The sequence below is a fragment of the Hyperolius riggenbachi genome, chromosome 1 (genome assembly GCF_040937935.1).
Source record: "Hyperolius riggenbachi isolate aHypRig1 chromosome 1, aHypRig1.pri, whole genome shotgun sequence".
Taxonomy (NCBI): Eukaryota; Metazoa; Chordata; class Amphibia; order Anura; family Hyperoliidae; genus Hyperolius; species Hyperolius riggenbachi.
This window is the reverse complement of record NC_090646.1, coordinates 413,700,633-413,717,372: the sequence shown is the minus strand read 5'-3', so window position 1 is coordinate 413,717,372 and position 16,740 is coordinate 413,700,633. Positions and strand designations below refer to the sequence as shown.

General features: G+C 46.6%; 28 non-coding genes across 28 annotated transcripts; all 28 read left to right on the top strand.

Annotated features, from left to right (window-relative positions):
• Positions 1–410: 410 nt before the first annotated feature.
• TRNAL-CAG (transfer RNA leucine (anticodon CAG)) lies at positions 411–493 on the top strand. The gene has a single exon. It is a non-coding gene; the product is annotated as a tRNA-Leu (tRNA).
• A 91-nt stretch (positions 494–584) lies between these two features.
• TRNAT-UGU (transfer RNA threonine (anticodon UGU)) lies at positions 585–657 on the top strand. Its single transcript has one exon. It is a non-coding gene; the product is annotated as a tRNA-Thr (tRNA).
• Positions 658–1,123: 466 nt separating this feature from the next.
• TRNAL-CAG (transfer RNA leucine (anticodon CAG)) lies at positions 1,124–1,206 on the top strand. The gene has a single exon. It is a non-coding gene; the product is annotated as a tRNA-Leu (tRNA).
• Positions 1,207–2,036: 830 nt separating this feature from the next.
• TRNAT-UGU (transfer RNA threonine (anticodon UGU)) lies at positions 2,037–2,109 on the top strand. Its single transcript has one exon. It is a non-coding gene; the product is annotated as a tRNA-Thr (tRNA).
• Positions 2,110–2,575: 466 nt separating this feature from the next.
• TRNAL-CAG (transfer RNA leucine (anticodon CAG)) lies at positions 2,576–2,658 on the top strand. Its single transcript has one exon. It is a non-coding gene; the product is annotated as a tRNA-Leu (tRNA).
• A 645-nt stretch (positions 2,659–3,303) lies between these two features.
• On the top strand, positions 3,304–3,386 carry TRNAL-CAG (transfer RNA leucine (anticodon CAG)). The gene has a single exon. It is a non-coding gene; the product is annotated as a tRNA-Leu (tRNA).
• A 646-nt stretch (positions 3,387–4,032) lies between these two features.
• Positions 4,033–4,115, top strand: TRNAL-CAG (transfer RNA leucine (anticodon CAG)). The gene has a single exon. It is a non-coding gene; the product is annotated as a tRNA-Leu (tRNA).
• A 643-nt stretch (positions 4,116–4,758) lies between these two features.
• On the top strand, positions 4,759–4,841 carry TRNAL-CAG (transfer RNA leucine (anticodon CAG)). Its single transcript has one exon. It is a non-coding gene; the product is annotated as a tRNA-Leu (tRNA).
• Positions 4,842–4,944: 103 nt separating this feature from the next.
• TRNAT-UGU (transfer RNA threonine (anticodon UGU)) lies at positions 4,945–5,017 on the top strand. The gene has a single exon. It is a non-coding gene; the product is annotated as a tRNA-Thr (tRNA).
• A 654-nt stretch (positions 5,018–5,671) lies between these two features.
• TRNAT-UGU (transfer RNA threonine (anticodon UGU)) lies at positions 5,672–5,744 on the top strand. The gene has a single exon. It is a non-coding gene; the product is annotated as a tRNA-Thr (tRNA).
• A 466-nt stretch (positions 5,745–6,210) lies between these two features.
• TRNAL-CAG (transfer RNA leucine (anticodon CAG)) lies at positions 6,211–6,293 on the top strand. The gene has a single exon. It is a non-coding gene; the product is annotated as a tRNA-Leu (tRNA).
• An 828-nt stretch (positions 6,294–7,121) lies between these two features.
• On the top strand, positions 7,122–7,194 carry TRNAT-UGU (transfer RNA threonine (anticodon UGU)). Its single transcript has one exon. It is a non-coding gene; the product is annotated as a tRNA-Thr (tRNA).
• Positions 7,195–7,662: 468 nt separating this feature from the next.
• Positions 7,663–7,745, top strand: TRNAL-CAG (transfer RNA leucine (anticodon CAG)). Its single transcript has one exon. It is a non-coding gene; the product is annotated as a tRNA-Leu (tRNA).
• A 649-nt stretch (positions 7,746–8,394) lies between these two features.
• Positions 8,395–8,477, top strand: TRNAL-CAG (transfer RNA leucine (anticodon CAG)). Its single transcript has one exon. It is a non-coding gene; the product is annotated as a tRNA-Leu (tRNA).
• Positions 8,478–8,580: 103 nt separating this feature from the next.
• On the top strand, positions 8,581–8,653 carry TRNAT-UGU (transfer RNA threonine (anticodon UGU)). The gene has a single exon. It is a non-coding gene; the product is annotated as a tRNA-Thr (tRNA).
• A 466-nt stretch (positions 8,654–9,119) lies between these two features.
• TRNAL-CAG (transfer RNA leucine (anticodon CAG)) lies at positions 9,120–9,202 on the top strand. Its single transcript has one exon. It is a non-coding gene; the product is annotated as a tRNA-Leu (tRNA).
• Positions 9,203–9,845: 643 nt separating this feature from the next.
• TRNAL-CAG (transfer RNA leucine (anticodon CAG)) lies at positions 9,846–9,928 on the top strand. The gene has a single exon. It is a non-coding gene; the product is annotated as a tRNA-Leu (tRNA).
• Positions 9,929–10,571: 643 nt separating this feature from the next.
• Positions 10,572–10,654, top strand: TRNAL-CAG (transfer RNA leucine (anticodon CAG)). The gene has a single exon. It is a non-coding gene; the product is annotated as a tRNA-Leu (tRNA).
• Positions 10,655–11,297: 643 nt separating this feature from the next.
• On the top strand, positions 11,298–11,380 carry TRNAL-CAG (transfer RNA leucine (anticodon CAG)). The gene has a single exon. It is a non-coding gene; the product is annotated as a tRNA-Leu (tRNA).
• A 644-nt stretch (positions 11,381–12,024) lies between these two features.
• On the top strand, positions 12,025–12,107 carry TRNAL-CAG (transfer RNA leucine (anticodon CAG)). The gene has a single exon. It is a non-coding gene; the product is annotated as a tRNA-Leu (tRNA).
• A 105-nt stretch (positions 12,108–12,212) lies between these two features.
• Positions 12,213–12,285, top strand: TRNAT-UGU (transfer RNA threonine (anticodon UGU)). Its single transcript has one exon. It is a non-coding gene; the product is annotated as a tRNA-Thr (tRNA).
• A 468-nt stretch (positions 12,286–12,753) lies between these two features.
• Positions 12,754–12,836, top strand: TRNAL-CAG (transfer RNA leucine (anticodon CAG)). Its single transcript has one exon. It is a non-coding gene; the product is annotated as a tRNA-Leu (tRNA).
• An 831-nt stretch (positions 12,837–13,667) lies between these two features.
• Positions 13,668–13,740, top strand: TRNAT-UGU (transfer RNA threonine (anticodon UGU)). Its single transcript has one exon. It is a non-coding gene; the product is annotated as a tRNA-Thr (tRNA).
• Positions 13,741–14,206: 466 nt separating this feature from the next.
• On the top strand, positions 14,207–14,289 carry TRNAL-CAG (transfer RNA leucine (anticodon CAG)). Its single transcript has one exon. It is a non-coding gene; the product is annotated as a tRNA-Leu (tRNA).
• Positions 14,290–14,936: 647 nt separating this feature from the next.
• Positions 14,937–15,019, top strand: TRNAL-CAG (transfer RNA leucine (anticodon CAG)). Its single transcript has one exon. It is a non-coding gene; the product is annotated as a tRNA-Leu (tRNA).
• A 646-nt stretch (positions 15,020–15,665) lies between these two features.
• TRNAL-CAG (transfer RNA leucine (anticodon CAG)) lies at positions 15,666–15,748 on the top strand. The gene has a single exon. It is a non-coding gene; the product is annotated as a tRNA-Leu (tRNA).
• Positions 15,749–16,390: 642 nt separating this feature from the next.
• On the top strand, positions 16,391–16,473 carry TRNAL-CAG (transfer RNA leucine (anticodon CAG)). The gene has a single exon. It is a non-coding gene; the product is annotated as a tRNA-Leu (tRNA).
• A 103-nt stretch (positions 16,474–16,576) lies between these two features.
• TRNAT-UGU (transfer RNA threonine (anticodon UGU)) lies at positions 16,577–16,649 on the top strand. Its single transcript has one exon. It is a non-coding gene; the product is annotated as a tRNA-Thr (tRNA).
• Positions 16,650–16,740: the final 91 nt, after the last annotated feature.

The window sequence follows — 16,740 nt, the reverse complement described above, 5'->3', positions numbered from 1 at the left end:
CTGTCTTATCAAAAACCGCCACTGCCTCTAGGTCAACTCCCCTTACATGAAAGATCACATTACATTCAACCCTGGTCAAGGTTCACAACATTGACCCCACTTTGAGCAAAAAAAAAAAAAAAACCTTACTGGCTCCAAGAAGACTTAGACCACATTCATAACATTCTCTTCCTAAAAAGAGAGCGGCCGTATTCCGTTCTTCTGGATGGCCAAGAAGCCAACACTGGTGCTTATGCCACCATTCATGGGTTGGCCTAATAACGGTAGCTATGATTCTAGAGCTGGAGGCTGCCTTACTTCTGCCCTCAAGGGCTAGGTGCCATTCACATGTCTTGATTGAAGGCTTCGTAGAAGACCACAATTCAGCTCTCTCAACCACCCTACTTTCCGGTGGCACAATGCACCTCCGTGTCAGGATGGCCGAGCGGTCTAAGGCGCTGCGTTCAGGTCGCAGTCTCCCCTGGAGGCGTGGGTTCAAATCCCACTTCTGACAGCGTTTGCATGGTTTTTTCACGGTTCCCCTACCTGCTAGTCTTTCATAGCCAAGAACGTTTTTTTAACACATTTACACAACAGAGCACTGTGGCTCTATAGCTCAGGGGTTAGAGCACTGGTCTTGTAAACCAGGGGTCGTGAGTTCAAATCTCACTAGGGCCTAAGCGTTATTTCATGCGCTGTATCTTTCTTTCCTGACAACCTATTTTCTTTCACCAGCTGTCTTATCAAAAACCGCCACTGCCTCTAGGTCAACTCCCCTTACATGAAAGATCACATTACATTCAACCCTGGTCAAGGTTCACAACATTGACCCCACTTTGAGCAAAAAAAAAAAAAAACCTTACTGGCTCCAAGTAGACTTAGACCACATTCATAACATTCTCTTCCTAAAAAGAGAGCGGCCGTATTCCGTTCTTCTGGATGGCCAAGAAGCCAACACTGGTGCTTATGCCACCATTCATGGGTTGGCCTAATAACGGTAGCTATGATTCTAGAGCTGGAGGCTGCCTTACTTCTGCCCTCAAGGGCTAGGTGCCATTCACATGTCTTGATTGAAGGCTTCGTAGAAGACCACAATTCAGCTCTCTCAACCACCCTACTTTCCGGTGGCACAATACACCTCCGTGTCAGGATGGCCGAGCGGTCTAAGGCGCTGCGTTCAGATCGCAGTCTCCCCTGGAGGCGTGGGTTCAAATCCCACTTCTGACAGCGTTTGCATGGTTTTTTCACGGTTCCCCTACCTGCTAGTCTTTCACAGCCAAGAACGTTTTTTTTTTTTTTTTTTTTAACACATTTACACAACAGAGCACTGTGGCTCTATAGCTCAGGGGTTAGAGCACTGGTCTTGTAAACCAGGAGTCGTGAGTTCAAATCTCACTAGGGCCTAAGCGTTATTTCATGCGCTGTATCTTTCTTTCCTGACAACCTATTTTCTTTCACCAGCTGTCTTATCAAAAACCGCCACTGCCTCTAGGTCAATTTCCCTTACATGAAAGATCACATTACATTCAACCCTGGTCAAGGTTCACAACATTGACCCCACTTTGAGCAAAAAAAAAAAAAAACCTTACTGGCTCCAAGAAGACTTAGACCACATTCATAACATTCTCTTCCTAAAAAGAGAGCGGCCGTATTCCGTTCTTCTGGATGGCCAAGAAGCCAACACTGGTGCTTATGCCACCATTCATGGGTTGGCCTAATAACGGTAGCTATGATTCTAGAGCTGGAGGCTGCCTTACTTCTGCCCTCAAGGGCTAGGTGCCATTCACATGTCTTGATTGAAGGCTTCGTAGAAGACCACAATTCAGCTCTCTCAACCACCCTACTTTCCGGTGGCACAATGCACCTCCGTGTCAGGATGGCCGAGCGGTCTAAGGCGCTGTGTTCAGGTCGCAGTCTTCCCTGGAGCCGTGGGTTCAAATCCCACTTCTGACAGCGTTTGCATGGTTTTTTCACGGTTCCCCTACCTGCTAGTCTTTCACAGCCAAGAACTTTTTTTTTTTTTTTTTTTTTAACACATTTACACAACAGAGCACTGTGGCTCTATAGCTCAGGGGTTAGAGCACTGGTCTTGTAAACCAGGGGTCGTGAGTTCAAATCTCACTAGGGCCTAAGCGTTATTTCATGCGCTGTATCTTTCTTTCCTGACAACCTATTTTCTTTCACCAGCTGTCTTATCAAAAACCGCCACTGCCTCTAGGTCAACTCCCCTTACATGAAAGATCACATTACATTCAACCCTGGTCAAGGTTCACAACATTGACCCCACTTTGAGCAAAAAAAAAAAAAAACCTTACTGGCTCCAAGTAGACTTAGACCACATTCATAACATTCTCTTCCTAAAAAGAGAGCGGCCGTATTCCGTTCTTCTGGATGGCCAAGAAGCCAACACTGGTGCTTATGCCACCATTCATGGGTTGGCCTAATAACGGTAGCTATGATTCTAGAGCTGGAGGCTGCCTTACTTCTGCCCTCAAGGGCTAGGTGCCATTCACATGTCTTGATTGAAGGCTTCGTAGAAGACCACAATTCAGCTCTCTCAACCACCCTACTTTCCGGTGGCACAATGCACCTCCGTGTCAGGATGGCCGAGCGGTCTAAGGCGCTGCGTTCAGGTCGCAGTCTCCCCTGGAGGCGTGGGTTCAAATCCCACTTCTGACAGCGTTTGCATGGTTTTTTCACGGTTCCCCTACCTGCTAGTCTTTCACAGCCAAGAACGTTTTTTTTTTTTTTTTTTTTAACACATTTACACAACAGAGCACTGTGGCTCTATAGCTCAGGGGTTAGAGCACTGGTCTTGTAAACCAGGGGTCGTGAGTTTAAATCTCACTAGGGCCTAAGCGTTATTTCATGTGCTGTATCTTTCTTTCCTGACAACCTATTTTCTTTCACCAGCTGTCTTATCAAAAACCGCCACTGCCTCTAGGTCAACTCCCCTTACATGAAAGATCACATTACATTCAACCCTGGTCAAGGTTCACAACATTGACCCCACTTTGAGCAAAAAAAAAAAAAAAAACCTTACTGGCTCCAAGAAGACTTAGACCACATTCATAACATTCTCTTCCTAAAAAGAGAGCGGCCGTATTCCGTTCTTCTGGATGGCCAAGAAGCCAACACTGGTGCTTATGCCACCATTCATGGGTTGGCCTAATAACGGTAGCTATGATTCTAGAGCTGGAGGCTGCCTTACTTCTGCCCTCAAGGGCTAGGTGCCATTCACATGTCTTGATTGAAGGCTTTGTAGAAGACCACAATTCAGCTCTCTCAACCACCCTACTTTCCGGTGGCACAATGCACCTCCGTGTCAGGATGGCCGAGCGGTCTAAGGCGCTGCGTTCAGGTCGCAGTCTCCCCTGGAGGCGTGGGTTCAAATCCCACTTCTGACAGCGTTTGCATGGTTTTTTCACGGTTCCCCTACCTGCTAGTCTTTCACAGCCAAGAACGTTTTTTTTTTTTTTTTTTTTTAACACATTTACACAACAGAGCACTGTGGCTCTATAGCTCAGGGGTTAGAGCACTGGTCTTGTAAACCAGGGGTCGTGAGTTTAAATCTCACTAGGGCCTAAGCGTTATTTCATGTGCTGTATCTTTCTTTCCTGACAACCTATTTTCTTTCACCAGCTGTCTTATCAAAAACCGCCACTGCCTCTAGGTCAACTCCCCTTACATGAAAGATCACATTACATTCAACCCTGGTCAAGGTTCACAACATTGACCCCACTTTGAGCAAAAAAAAAAAAAAAAACCTTACTGGCTCCAAGAAGACTTAGACCACATTCATAACATTCTCTTCCTAAAAAGAGAGCGGCCGTATTCCGTTCTTCTGGATGGCCAAGAAGCCAACACTGGTGCTTATGCCACCATTCATGGGTTGGCCTAATAACGGTAGCTATGATTCTAGAGCTGGAGGCTGCCTTACTTCTGCCCTCAAGGGCTAGGTGCCATTCACATGTCTTGATTGAAGGCTTTGTAGAAGACCACAATTCAGCTCTCTCAACCACCCTACTTTCCGGTGGCACAATGCACCTCCGTGTCAGGATGGCCGAGCGGTCTAAGGCGCTGCGTTCAGGTCGCAGTCTCCCCTGGAGGCGTGGGTTCAAATCCCACTTCTGACAGCGTTTGCATGGTTTTTTCACGGTTCCCCTACCTGCTAGTCTTTCACAGCCAAGAACGTTTTTTTTTTTTTTTTTTTAACACATTTACACAACAGAGCACTGTGGCTCTAGAGCTCAGGGGTTAGAGCACTGGTCTTGTAAACCAGGGGTCGTGAGTTCAAATCTCACTAGGGCCTAAGCGTTATTTCATGCGCTGTATCTTTCTTTCCTGACAACCTATTTTCTTTCACCAGCTGTCTTATCAAAAACCGCCACTGCCTCTAGGTCAACTCCCCTTACATGAAAGATCACATTACATTCAACCCTGGTCAAGGTTCACAACATTGACCCCACTTTGAGCAAAAAAAAACAAAAAACCTTACTGGCTCCAAGAAGACTTAGACCACATTCATAACATTCTCTTCCTAAAAAGAGAGCGGCCGTATTCCGTTCTTCTGGATGGCCAAGAAGCCAACACTGGTGCTTATGCCACCATTCATGGGTTGGCCTAATAACGGTAGCTATGATTCTAGAGCTGGAGGCTGCCTTACTTCTGCCCTCAAGGGCTAGGTGCCATTCACATGTCTTGATTGAAGGCTTCGTAGAAGACCACAATTCAGCTCTCTCAACCACCCTACTTTCCGGTTGCACAATGCACCTCCGTGTCAGGATGGCCGAGCGGTCTAAGGCGCTGCGTTCAGGTCGCAGTCTCCCCTGGAGGCGTGGGTTCAAATCCCACTTCTGACAGCGTTTGCATGGTTTTTTCACGGTTCCCCTACCTGCTAGTCTTTCACAGCCAAGAACGTTTTTTTTTTTTTTTTTTTAACACATTTACACAACAGAGCACTGTGGCTCTATAGCTCAGGGGTTAGAGCACTGGTCTTGTAAACCAGGGGTTGTGAGTTCAAATCTCACTAGGGCCTAAGCGTTATTTCATGTGCTGTATCTTTCTTTCCTGACAACCTATTTTCTTTCACCAGCTGTCTTATCAAAAACCGCCACTGCCTCTAGGTCAACTCCCCTTACATGAAAGATCACATTACATTCAACCCTGGTCAAGGTTCACAACATTGACCCCACTTTGAGCAAAAAAAAAAAAAAAAACCTTACTGGCTCCAAGAAGACTTAGACCACATTCATAACATTCTCTTCCTAAAAAGAGAGCGGCCGTATTCCGTTCTTCTGGATGGCCAAGAAGCCAACACTGGTGCTTATGCCACCATTCATGGGTTGGCCTAATAACGGTAGCTATGATTCTAGAGCTGGAGGCTGCCTTACTTCTGCCCTCAAGGGCTAGGTGCCATTCACATGTCTTGATTGAAGGCTTCGTAGAAGACCACAATTCAGCTCTCTCAACCACCCTACTTTCCGGTGGCACAATGCACCTCCGTGTCAGGATGGCCGAGCGGTCTAAGGCGCTGCGTTCAGGTTGCAGTCTCCCCTGGAGGTGTGGGTTCAAATCCCACTTCTGACAGCGTTTGCATGGTTTTTTCACGGTTCCCCTACCTGCTAGTCTTTCACAGCCAAGAACGTTTTTTTTTTATTTTTTTTAACACATTTACACAACAAAGCACTGTGGCTCTATAGCTCAGGGGTTAGAGCACTGGTCTTGTAAACCAGGGGTCGTGAGTTCAAATCTCACTAGGGCCTAAGCGTTATTTCATGCGCTGTATCTTTCTTTCCTGACAACCTATTTTCTTTCACCAGCTGTCTTATCAAAAACCGCCACTGCCTCTAGGTCAACTCCCCTTACATGAAAGATCACATTACATTCAACCCTGGTCAAGGTTCACAACATTGACCCCACTTTGAGCAAAAAAAAAAAAAAACCTTACTGGCTCCAAGAAGACTTAGACCACATTCATAACATTCTCTTCCTAAAAAGAGAGCGGCCGTATTCCGTTCTTCTGGATGGCCAAGAAGCCAACACTGGTGCTTATGCCACCATTCATGGGTTGGCCTAATAACGGTAGCTATGATTCTAGAGCTGGAGGCTGCCTTACTTCTGCCCTCAAGGGCTAGGTGCCATTCACATGTCTTGATTGAAGGCTTCGTAGAAGACCACAATTCAGCTCTCTCAACCACCCTACTTTCCGGTGGCACAATGCACCTCCGTGTCAGGATGGCCGAGCGGTCTAAGGCGCTGCGTTCAGGTCGCAGTCTCCCCTGGAGGCGTGGGTTCAAATCCCACTTCTGACAGCGTTTGCATGGTTTTTTCACGGTTCCCCTACCTGCTAGTCTTTCACAGCCAAGAACGTTTTTTTTTTTTTTTTTTTAACACATTTACACAACAGAGCACTGTGGCTCTATAGCTCAGGGGTTAGAGCACTGGTCTTGTAAACCAGGGGTCGTGAGTTCAAATCTCTCTAGGGCCTAAGCGTTATTTCATGCGCTGTATCTTTCTTTCCTGACAACCTATTTTCTTTCAACAGCTGTCTTATCAAAAACCGCCACTGCCTCTAGGTCAACTCCCCTTACATGAAAGATCACATTACATTCAACCCTGGTCAAGGTTCACAACATTGACCCCACTTTGAGCAAAAAAAAAAAAAAAACCTTACTGGCTCCAAGAAGACTTAGACCACATTCATAACATTCTCTTCCTAAAAAGAGAGCGGCCGTATTCCGTTCTTCTGGATGGCCAAGAAGCCAACACTGGTGCTTATGCCACCATTCATGGGTTGGCCTAATAACGGTAGCTATGATTCTAGAGCTGGAGGCTGCCTTACTTCTGCCCTCAAGGGCTAGGTGCCATTCACATGTCTTGATTGAAGGCTTCGTAGAAGACCACAATTCAGCTCTCTCAACCACCCTACTTTCCGGTGGCACAATGCACCTCCGTGTCAGGATGGCCGAGCGGTCTAAGGCGCTGCGTTCAGGTCGCAGTCTCCCCTGGAGGCGTGGATTCAAATCCCACTTCTGACAGCGTTTGCATGGTTTTTTCACGGTTCCCCTACCTGCTAGTCTTTCACAGCCAAGAACGTTTGTTTTTTTTTTTTTTAACACATTTACACAACAGAGCACTGTGGCTCTATAGCTCAGGGGTTAGAGCACTGGTCTTGTAAACCAGGGGTCGTGAGTTCAAATCTCACTAGGGCCTAAGCGTTATTTCATGTGCTGTATCTTTCTTTCCTGACAACCTATTTTCTTTCACCAGCTGTCTTATCAAAAACCGCCACTGCCTCTAGGTCAACTCCCCTTACATGAAAGATCACATTACATTCAACCCTGGTCAAGGTTCACAACATTGACCCCACTTTGAGCAAAAAAAAAAAAAAAAACCTTACTGGCTCCAAGAAGACTTAGACCACATTCATAACATTCTCTTCCTAAAAAGAGAGCGGCCGTATTCCGTTCTTCTGGATGGCCAAGAAGCCAACACTGGTGCTTATGCCACCATTCATGGGTTGGCCTAATAACGGTAGCTATGATTCTAGAGCTGGAGGCTGCCTTACTTCTGCCCTCAAGGGCTAGGTGCCATTCACATGTCTTGATTGAAGGCTTCGTAGAAGACCACAATTCAGCTCTCTCAACCACCCTACTTTCCGGTGGCACAATGCACCTCCGTGTTAGGATGGCCGAGCGGTCTAAGGCGCTGCGTTCAGGTCGCAGTCTCCCCTGGAGGCGTGGGTTCAAATCCCACTTCTGACAGCATTTGCATGGTTTTTTCACGGTTCCCCTACCTGCTAGTCTTTCACAGCCAAGAACGTTTTTTTTTTTTTTTTTTTTTTAAACGCATTTACACAACAGAGCACTGTGGCTCTAGAGCTCAGGGGTTAGAGCACTGGTCTTGTAAACCAGGGGTCGTGAGTTCAAATCTCACTAGGGCCTAAGTGTTATTTCATGCGCTGTATCTTTCTTTCCTGACAACCTATTTTCTTTCACCAGCTGTCTTATCAAAAACCGCCACTGCCTCTAGGTCAACTCCCCTTACATGAAAGATCACATTACATTCAACCCTGGTCAAGGTTCACAACATTGACCCCACTTTGAGCAAAAAAAAAAAAACAAATCCTTACTGGCTCCAAGAAGACTTAGACCACATTCATAACATTCTCTTCCTAAAAAGAGAGCGGCGGTATTCCGTTCTTCTGGATGACCAAGAAGCCAACACTGGTGCTTATGCCACCATTCATGGGTTGGCCTAATAACGGTAGCTATGATTCTAGAGCTGGAGGCTGCCTTACTTCTGCCCTCAAGGGCTAGGTGCCATTCACATGTCTTGATTGAAGGCTTCGTAGAAGACCACAATTCAGCTCTCTCAACCACCCTACTTTCCGGTGGCACAATGCACCTCCGTGTCAGGATGGCCGAGCGGTCTAAGGCGCTGCGTTCAGGTCGCAGTCTCCCCTGGAGGTGTGGGTTCAAATCCCACTTCTGACAGCGTTTGCATGGTTTTTTCACGGTTCCCCTACCTGCTAGTCTTTCACAGCCAAGAACGTTTTTTTTTTTTTTTTTTTAACACATTTACACAACAAAGCACTGTGGCTCTATAGCTCAGGGGTTAGAGCACTGGTCTTGTAAACCAGGGGTCGTGAGTTCAAATCTCACTAGGGCCTAAGCGTTATTTCATGCGCTGTATCTTTCTTTCCTGACAACCTATTTTCTTTCACCAGCTGTCTTATCAAAAACCGCCACTGCCTCTAGGTCAACTCCCCTTACATGAAAGATCACATTACATTCAACCCTGGTCAAGGTTCACAACATTGACCCCACTTTGAGCAAAAAAAAAAAAAAACCTTACTGGCTCCAAGAAGACTTAGACCACATTCATAACATTCTCTTCCTAAAAAGAGAGCGGCCGTATTCCGTTCTTCTGGATGGCCAAGAAGCCAACACTGGTGCTTATGCCACCATTCATGGGTTGGCCTAATAACGGTAGCTATGATTCTAGAGCTGGAGGCTGCCTTACTTCTGCCCTCAAGGGCTAGGTGCCATTCACATGTCTTGATTGAAGGCTTCGTAGAAGACCACAATTCAGCTCTCTCAACCACCCTACTTTCCGGTGGCACAATGCACCTCCGTGTCAGGATGGCCGAGCGGTCTAAGGCGCTGCGTTCAGGTCGCAGTCTCCCCTGGAGGCGTGGGTTCAAATCCCACTTCTGACAGCGTTTGCATGGTTTTTTCACGGTTCCCCTACCTGCTAGTCTTTCACAGCCAAGAACGTTTTTTTTTTTTTTTTTTTAACACATTTACACAACAGAGCACTGTGGCTCTATAGCTCAGGGGTTAGAGCACTGGTCTTGTAAACCAGGGGTCGTGAGTTCAAATCTCTCTAGGGCCTAAGCGTTATTTCATGCGCTGTATCTTTCTTTCCTGACAACCTATTTTCTTTCAACAGCTGTCTTATCAAAAACCGCCACTGCCTCTAGGTCAACTCCCCTTACATGAAAGATCACATTACATTCAACCCTGGTCAAGGTTCACAACATTGACCCCACTTTGAGCAAAAAAAAAAAAAAAACCTTACTGGCTCCAAGAAGACTTAGACCACATTCATAACATTCTCTTCCTAAAAAGAGAGCGGCCGTATTCCGTTCTTCTGGATGGCCAAGAAGCCAACACTGGTGCTTATGCCACCATTCATGGGTTGGCCTAATAACGGTAGCTATGATTCTAGAGCTGGAGGCTGCCTTACTTCTGCCCTCAAGGGCTAGGTGCCATTCACATGTCTTGATTGAAGGCTTTGTAGAAGACCACAATTCAGCTCTCTCAACCACCCTACTTTCCGGTGGCACAATGCACCTCCGTGTCAGGATGGCCGAGCGGTCTAAGGCGCTGCGTTCAGGTCGCAGTCTCCCCTGGAGGCGTGGGTTCAAATCCCACTTCTGACAGCGTTTGCATGGTTTTTTCACGGTTCCCCTACCTGCTAGTCTTTCACAGCCAAGAACGTTTTTTTTTTTTTTTTTTTTAACACATTTACACAACAGAGCACTGTGGCTCTAGAGCTCAGGGGTTAGAGCACTGGTCTTGTAAACCAGGGGTCGTGAGTTCAAATCTCACTAGGGCCTAAGCGTTATTTCATGCGCTGTATCTTTCTTTCCTGACAACCTATTTTCTTTCACCAGCTGTCTTATCAAAAACCGCCACTGCCTCTAGGTCAACTCCCCTTACATGAAAGATCACATTACATTCAACCCTGGTCAAGGTTCACAACATTGACCCCACTTTGAGCAAAAAAAAAAAAAAACCTTACTGGCTCCAAGAAGACTTAGACCACATTCATAACATTCTCTTCCTAAAAAGAGAGCGGCCGTATTCCGTTCTTCTGGATGGCCAAGAAGCCAACACTGGTGCTTATGCCACCATTCATGGGTTGGCCTAATAACGGTAGCTATGATTCTAGAGCTGGAGGCTGCCTTACTTCTGCCCTCAAGGGCTAGGTGCCATTCACATGTCTTGATTGAAGGCTTCGTAGAAGACCACAATTCAGCTCTCTCAACCACCCTACTTTCCGGTGGCACAATGCACCTCCGTGTCAGGATGGCCGAGCGGTCTAAGGCGCTGCGTTCAGGTCGCAGTCTCCCCTGGAGGCGTGGGTTCAAATCCCACTTCTGACAGCGTTTGCATGGTTTTTTCACGGTTCCCCTACCTGCTAGTCTTTCACAGCCAAGAACGTTTTTTTTTTTTTTTTTTTAACACATTTACACAACAGAGCACTGTGGCTCTATAGCTCAGGGGTTAGAGCACTGGTCTTGTAAACCAGGGGTCGTGAGTTCAAATCTCTCTAGGGCCTAAGCGTTATTTCATGCGCTGTATCTTTCTTTCCTGACAACCTATTTTCTTTCAACAGCTGTCTTATCAAAAACCGCCACTGCCTCTAGGTCAACTCCCCTTACATGAAAGATCACATTACATTCAACCCTGGTCAAGGTTCACAACATTGACCCCACTTTGAGCAAAAAAAAAAAAAAAACCTTACTGGCTCCAAGAAGACTTAGACCACATTCATAACATTCTCTTCCTAAAAAGAGAGCGGCCGTATTCCGTTCTTCTGGATGGCCAAGAAGCCAACACTGGTGCTTATGCCACCATTCATGGGTTGGCCTAATAACGGTAGCTATGATTCTAGAGCTGGAGGCTGCCTTACTTCTGCCCTCAAGGGCTAGGTGCCATTCACATGTCTTGATTGAAGGCTTTGTAGAAGACCACAATTCAGCTCTCTCAACCACCCTACTTTCCGGTGGCACAATGCACCTCCGTGTCAGGATGGCCGAGCGGTCTAAGGCGCTGCGTTCAGGTCGCAGTCTCCCCTGGAGGCGTGGGTTCAAATCCCACTTCTGACAGCGTTTGCATGGTTTTTTCACGGTTCCCCTACCTGCTAGTCTTTCACAGCCAAGAACGTTTTTTTTTTTTTTTTTTTTAACACATTTACACAACAGAGCACTGTGGCTCTAGAGCTCAGGGGTTAGAGCACTGGTCTTGTAAACCAGGGGTCGTGAGTTCAAATCTCACTAGGGCCTAAGCGTTATTTCATGCGCTGTATCTTTCTTTCCTGACAACCTATTTTCTTTCACCAGCTGTCTTATCAAAAACCGCCACTGCCTCTAGGTCAACTCCCCTTACATGAAAGATCACATTACATTCAACCCTGGTCAAGGTTCACAACATTGACCCCACTTTGAGCAAAAAAAAAAAAAAAACCTTACTGGCTCCAAGAAGACTTAGACCACATTCATAACATTCTCTTCCTAAAAAGAGAGCGGCCGCATTCCGTTCTTCTGGATGGCCAAGAAGCCAACACTGGTGCTTATGCCACCATTCATGGGTTGGCCTAATAACGGTAGCTATGATTCTAGAGCTGGAGGCTGCCTTACTTCTGCCCTCAAGGGCTAGGTGCCATTCACATGTCTTGATTGAAGGCTTCGTAGAAGACCACAATTCAGCTCTCTCAACCACCCTACTTTCCGGTTGCACAATGCACCTCCGTGTCAGGATGGCCGAGCGGTCTAAGGCGCTGCGTTCAGGTCGCAGTCTCCTATGGAGGCGTGGGTTCAAATCCCACTTCTGACAGCGTTTGCATGGTTTTTTCACGGTTCCCCTACCTGCTAGTCTTTCACAGCCAAGAACGTTTTTTTTTTTTTTTTTTTTTAACACATTTACACAACAGAGCACTGTGGCTCTATAGCTCAGGGGTTAGAGCACTGGTCTTGTAAACCAGGGGTCGTGAGTTCAAATCTCACTAGGGCCTAAGCGTTATTTCATGTGCTGTATCTTTCTTTCCTGACAACCTATTTTCTTTCACCAGCTGTCTTATCAAAAACCGCCACTGCCTCTAGGTCAACTCCCCTTACATGAAAGATCACATTACATTCAACCCTGGTCAAGGTTCACAACATTGACCCCACTTTGAGCAAAAAAAAAAAAAAAAACCTTACTGGCTCCAAGAAGACTTAGACCACATTCATAACATTCTCTTCCTAAAAAGAGAGCGGCCGTATTCCGTTCTTCTGGATGGCCAAGAAGCCAACACTGGTGCTTATGCCACCATTCATGGGTTGGCCTAATAACGGTAGCTATGATTCTAGAGCTGGAGGCTGCCTTACTTCTGCCCTCAAGGGCTAGGTGCCATTCACATGTCTTGATTGAAGGCTTCGTAGAAGACCACAATTCAGCTCTCTCAACCACCCTACTTTCCGGTGGCACAATGCACCTCCGTGTTAGGATGGCCGAGCGGTCTAAGGCGCTGCGTTCAGGTCGCAGTCTCCCCTGGAGGCGTGGGTTCAAATCCCACTTCTGACAGCGTTTGCATGGTTTTTTCACGGTTCCCCTACCTGCTAGTCTTTCACAGCCAAGAACGTTTTTTTTTTTTTTTTTTTTAACACATTTACACAACAGAGCACTGTGGCTCTATAGCTCAGGGGTTAGAGCACTGGTCTTGTAAACCAGGAGTCGTGAGTTCAAATCTCACTAGGGCCTAAGCGTTATTTCATGCGCTGTATCTTTCTTTCCTGACAACCTATTTTCTTTCACCAGCTGTCTTATCAAAAACCGCCACTGCCTCTAGGTCAATTTCCCTTACATGAAAGATCACATTACATTCAACCCTGGTCAAGGTTCACAACATTGACCCCACTTTGAGCAAAAAAAAAAAAAAACCTTACTGGCTCCAAGAAGACTTAGACCACATTCATAACATTCTCTTCCTAAAAAGAGAGCGGCCGTATTCCGTTCTTCTGGATGGCCAAGAAGCCAACACTGGTGCTTATGCCACCATTCATGGGTTGGCCTAATAACGGTAGCTATGATTCTAGAGCTGGAGGCTGCCTTACTTCTGCCCTCAAGGGCTAGGTGCCATTCACATGTCTTGATTGAAGGCTTCGTAGAAGACCACAATTCAGCTCTCTCAACCACCCTACTTTCCGGTGGCACAATGCACCTCCGTGTCAGGATGGCCGAGCGGTCTAAGGCGCTGTGTTCAGGTCGCAGTCTTCCCTGGAGCCGTGGGTTCAAATCCCACTTCTGACAGCGTTTGCATGGTTTTTTCACGGTTCCCCTACCTGCTAGTCTTTCACAGCCAAGAACTTTTTTTTTTTTTTTTTTTTTTAACACATTTACACAACAGAGCACTGTGGCTCTATAGCTCAGGGGTTAGAGCACTGGTCTTGTAAACCAGGGGTCGTGAGTTCAAATCTCACTAGGGCCTAAGCGTTATTTCATGCGCTGTATCTTTCTTTCCTGACAACCTATTTTCTTTCACCAGCTGTCTTATCAAAAACCGCCACTGCCTCTAGGTCAACTCCCCTTACATGAAAGATCACATTACATTCAACCCTGGTCAAGGTTCACAACATTGACCCCACTTTGAGCAAAAAAAAAAAAAAACCTTACTGGCTCCAAGTAGACTTAGACCACATTCATAACATTCTCTTCCTAAAAAGAGAGCGGCCGTATTCCGTTCTTCTGGATGGCCAAGAAGCCAACACTGGTGCTTATGCCACCATTCATGGGTTGGCCTAATAACGGTAGCTATGATTCTAGAGCTGGAGGCTGCCTTACTTCTGCCCTCAAGGGCTAGGTGCCATTCACATGTCTTGATTGAAGGCTTCGTAGAAGACCACAATTCAGCTCTCTCAACCACCCTACTTTCCGGTGGCACAATGCACCTCCGTGTCAGGATGGCCGAGCGGTCTAAGGCGCTGCGTTCAGGTCGCAGTCTCCCCTGGAGGCGTGGGTTCAAATCCCACTTCTGACAGCGTTTGCATGGTTTTTTCACGGTTCCCCTACCTGCTAGTCTTTCACAGCCAAGAACGTTTTTTTTTTTTTTTTTTTTTTAACACATTTACACAACAGAGCACTGTGGCTCTATAGCTCAGGGGTTAGAGCACTGGTCTTGTAAACCAGGGGTCGTGAGTTTAAATCTCACTAGGGCCTAAGCGTTATTTCATGTGCTGTATCTTTCTTTCCTGACAACCTATTTTCTTTCACCAGCTGTCTTATCAAAAACCGCCACTGCCTCTAGGTCAACTCCCCTTACATGAAAGATCACATTACATTCAACCCTGGTCAAGGTTCACAACATTGACCCCACTTTGAGCAAAAAAAAAAAAAAAAACCTTACTGGCTCCAAGAAGACTTAGACCACATTCATAACATTCTCTTCCTAAAAAGAGAGCGGCCGTATTCCGTTCTTCTGGATGGCCAAGAAGCCAACACTGGTGCTTATGCCACCATTCATGGGTTGGCCTAATAACGGTAGCTATGATTCTAGAGCTGGAGGCTGCCTTACTTCTGCCCTCAAGGGCTAGGTGCCATTCACATGTCTTGATTGAAGGCTTTGTAGAAGACCACAATTCAGCTCTCTCAACCACCCTACTTTCCGGTGGCACAATGCACCTCCGTGTCAGGATGGCCGAGCGGTCTAAGGCGCTGCGTTCAGGTCGCAGTCTCCCCTGGAGGCGTGGGTTCAAATCCCACTTCTGACAGCGTTTGCATGGTTTTTTCACGGTTCCCCTACCTGCTAGTCTTTCACAGCCAAGAACGTTTTTTTTTTTTTTTTTTTTTAACACATTTACACAACAGAGCACTGTGGCTCTATAGCTCAGGGGTTAGAGCACTGGTCTTGTAAACCAGGGGTCGTGAGTTTAAATCTCACTAGGGCCTAAGCGTTATTTCATGTGCTGTATCTTTCTTTCCTGACAACCTATTTTCTTTCACCAGCTGTCTTATCAAAAACCGCCACTGCCTCTAGGTCAACTCCCCTTACATGAAAGATCACATTACATTCAACCCTGGTCAAGGTTCACAACATTGACCCCACTTTGAGCAAAAAAAAAAAAAAAAACCTTACTGGCTCCAAGAAGACTTAGACCACATTCATAACATTCTCTTCCTAAAAAGAGAGCGGCCGTATTCCGTTCTTCTGGATGGCCAAGAAGCCAACACTGGTGCTTATGCCACCATTCATGGGTTGGCCTAATAACGGTAGCTATGATTCTAGAGCTGGAGGCTGCCTTACTTCTGCCCTCAAGGGCTAGGTGCCATTCACATGTCTTGATTGAAGGCTTTGTAGAAGACCACAATTCAGCTCTCTCAACCACCCTACTTTCCGGTGGCACAATGCACCTCCGTGTCAGGATGGCCGAGCGGTCTAAGGCGCTGCGTTCAGGTCGCAGTCTCCCCTGGAGGCGTGGGTTCAAATCCCACTTCTGACAGCGTTTGCATGGTTTTTTCACGGTTCCCCTACCTGCTAGTCTTTCACAGCCAAGAACGTTTTTTTTTTTTTTTTTTAACACATTTACACAACAGAGCACTGTGGCTCTAGAGCTCAGGGGTTAGAGCACTGGTCTTGTAAACCAGGGGTCGTGAGTTCAAATCTCACTAGGGCCTAAGCGTTATTTCATGCGCTGTATCTTTCTTTCCTGACAACCTATTTTCTTTCACCAGCTGTCTTATCAAAAACCGCCACTGCCTCTAGGTCAACTCCCCTTACATGAAAGATCACATTACATTCAACCCTGGTCAAGGTTCACAACATTGACCCCACTTTGAGCAAAAAAAAACAAAAAACCTTACTGGCTCCAAGAAGACTTAGACCACATTCATAACATTCTCTTCCTAAAAAGAGAGCGGCCGTATTCCGTTCTTCTGGATGGCCAAGAAGCCAACACTGGTGCTTATGCCACCATTCATGGGTTGGCCTAATAACGGTAGCTATGATTCTAGAGCTGGAGGCTGCCTTACTTCTGCCCTCAAGGGCTAGGTGCCATTCACATGTCTTGATTGAAGGCTTCGTAGAAGACCACAATTCAGCTCTCTCAACCACCCTACTTTCCGGTTGCACAATGCACCTCCGTGTCAGGATGGCCGAGCGGTCTAAGGCGCTGCGTTCAGGTCGCAGTCTCCCCTGGAGGCGTGGGTTCAAATCCCACTTCTGACAGCGTTTGCATGGTTTTTTCACGGTTCCCCTACCTGCTAGTCTTTCACAGCCAAGAACGTTTTTTTTTTTTTTTTTTTAACACATTTACACAACAGAGCACTGTGGCTCTATAGCTCAGGGGTTAGAGCACTGGTCTTGTAAACCAGGGGTTGTGAGTTCAAATCTCACTAGGGCCTAAGCGTTATTTCATGTGCTGTATCTTTCTTTCCTGACAACCTATTTTCTTTCACCAGCTGTCTTATCAAAAACCGCCACTGCCTCTAGGTC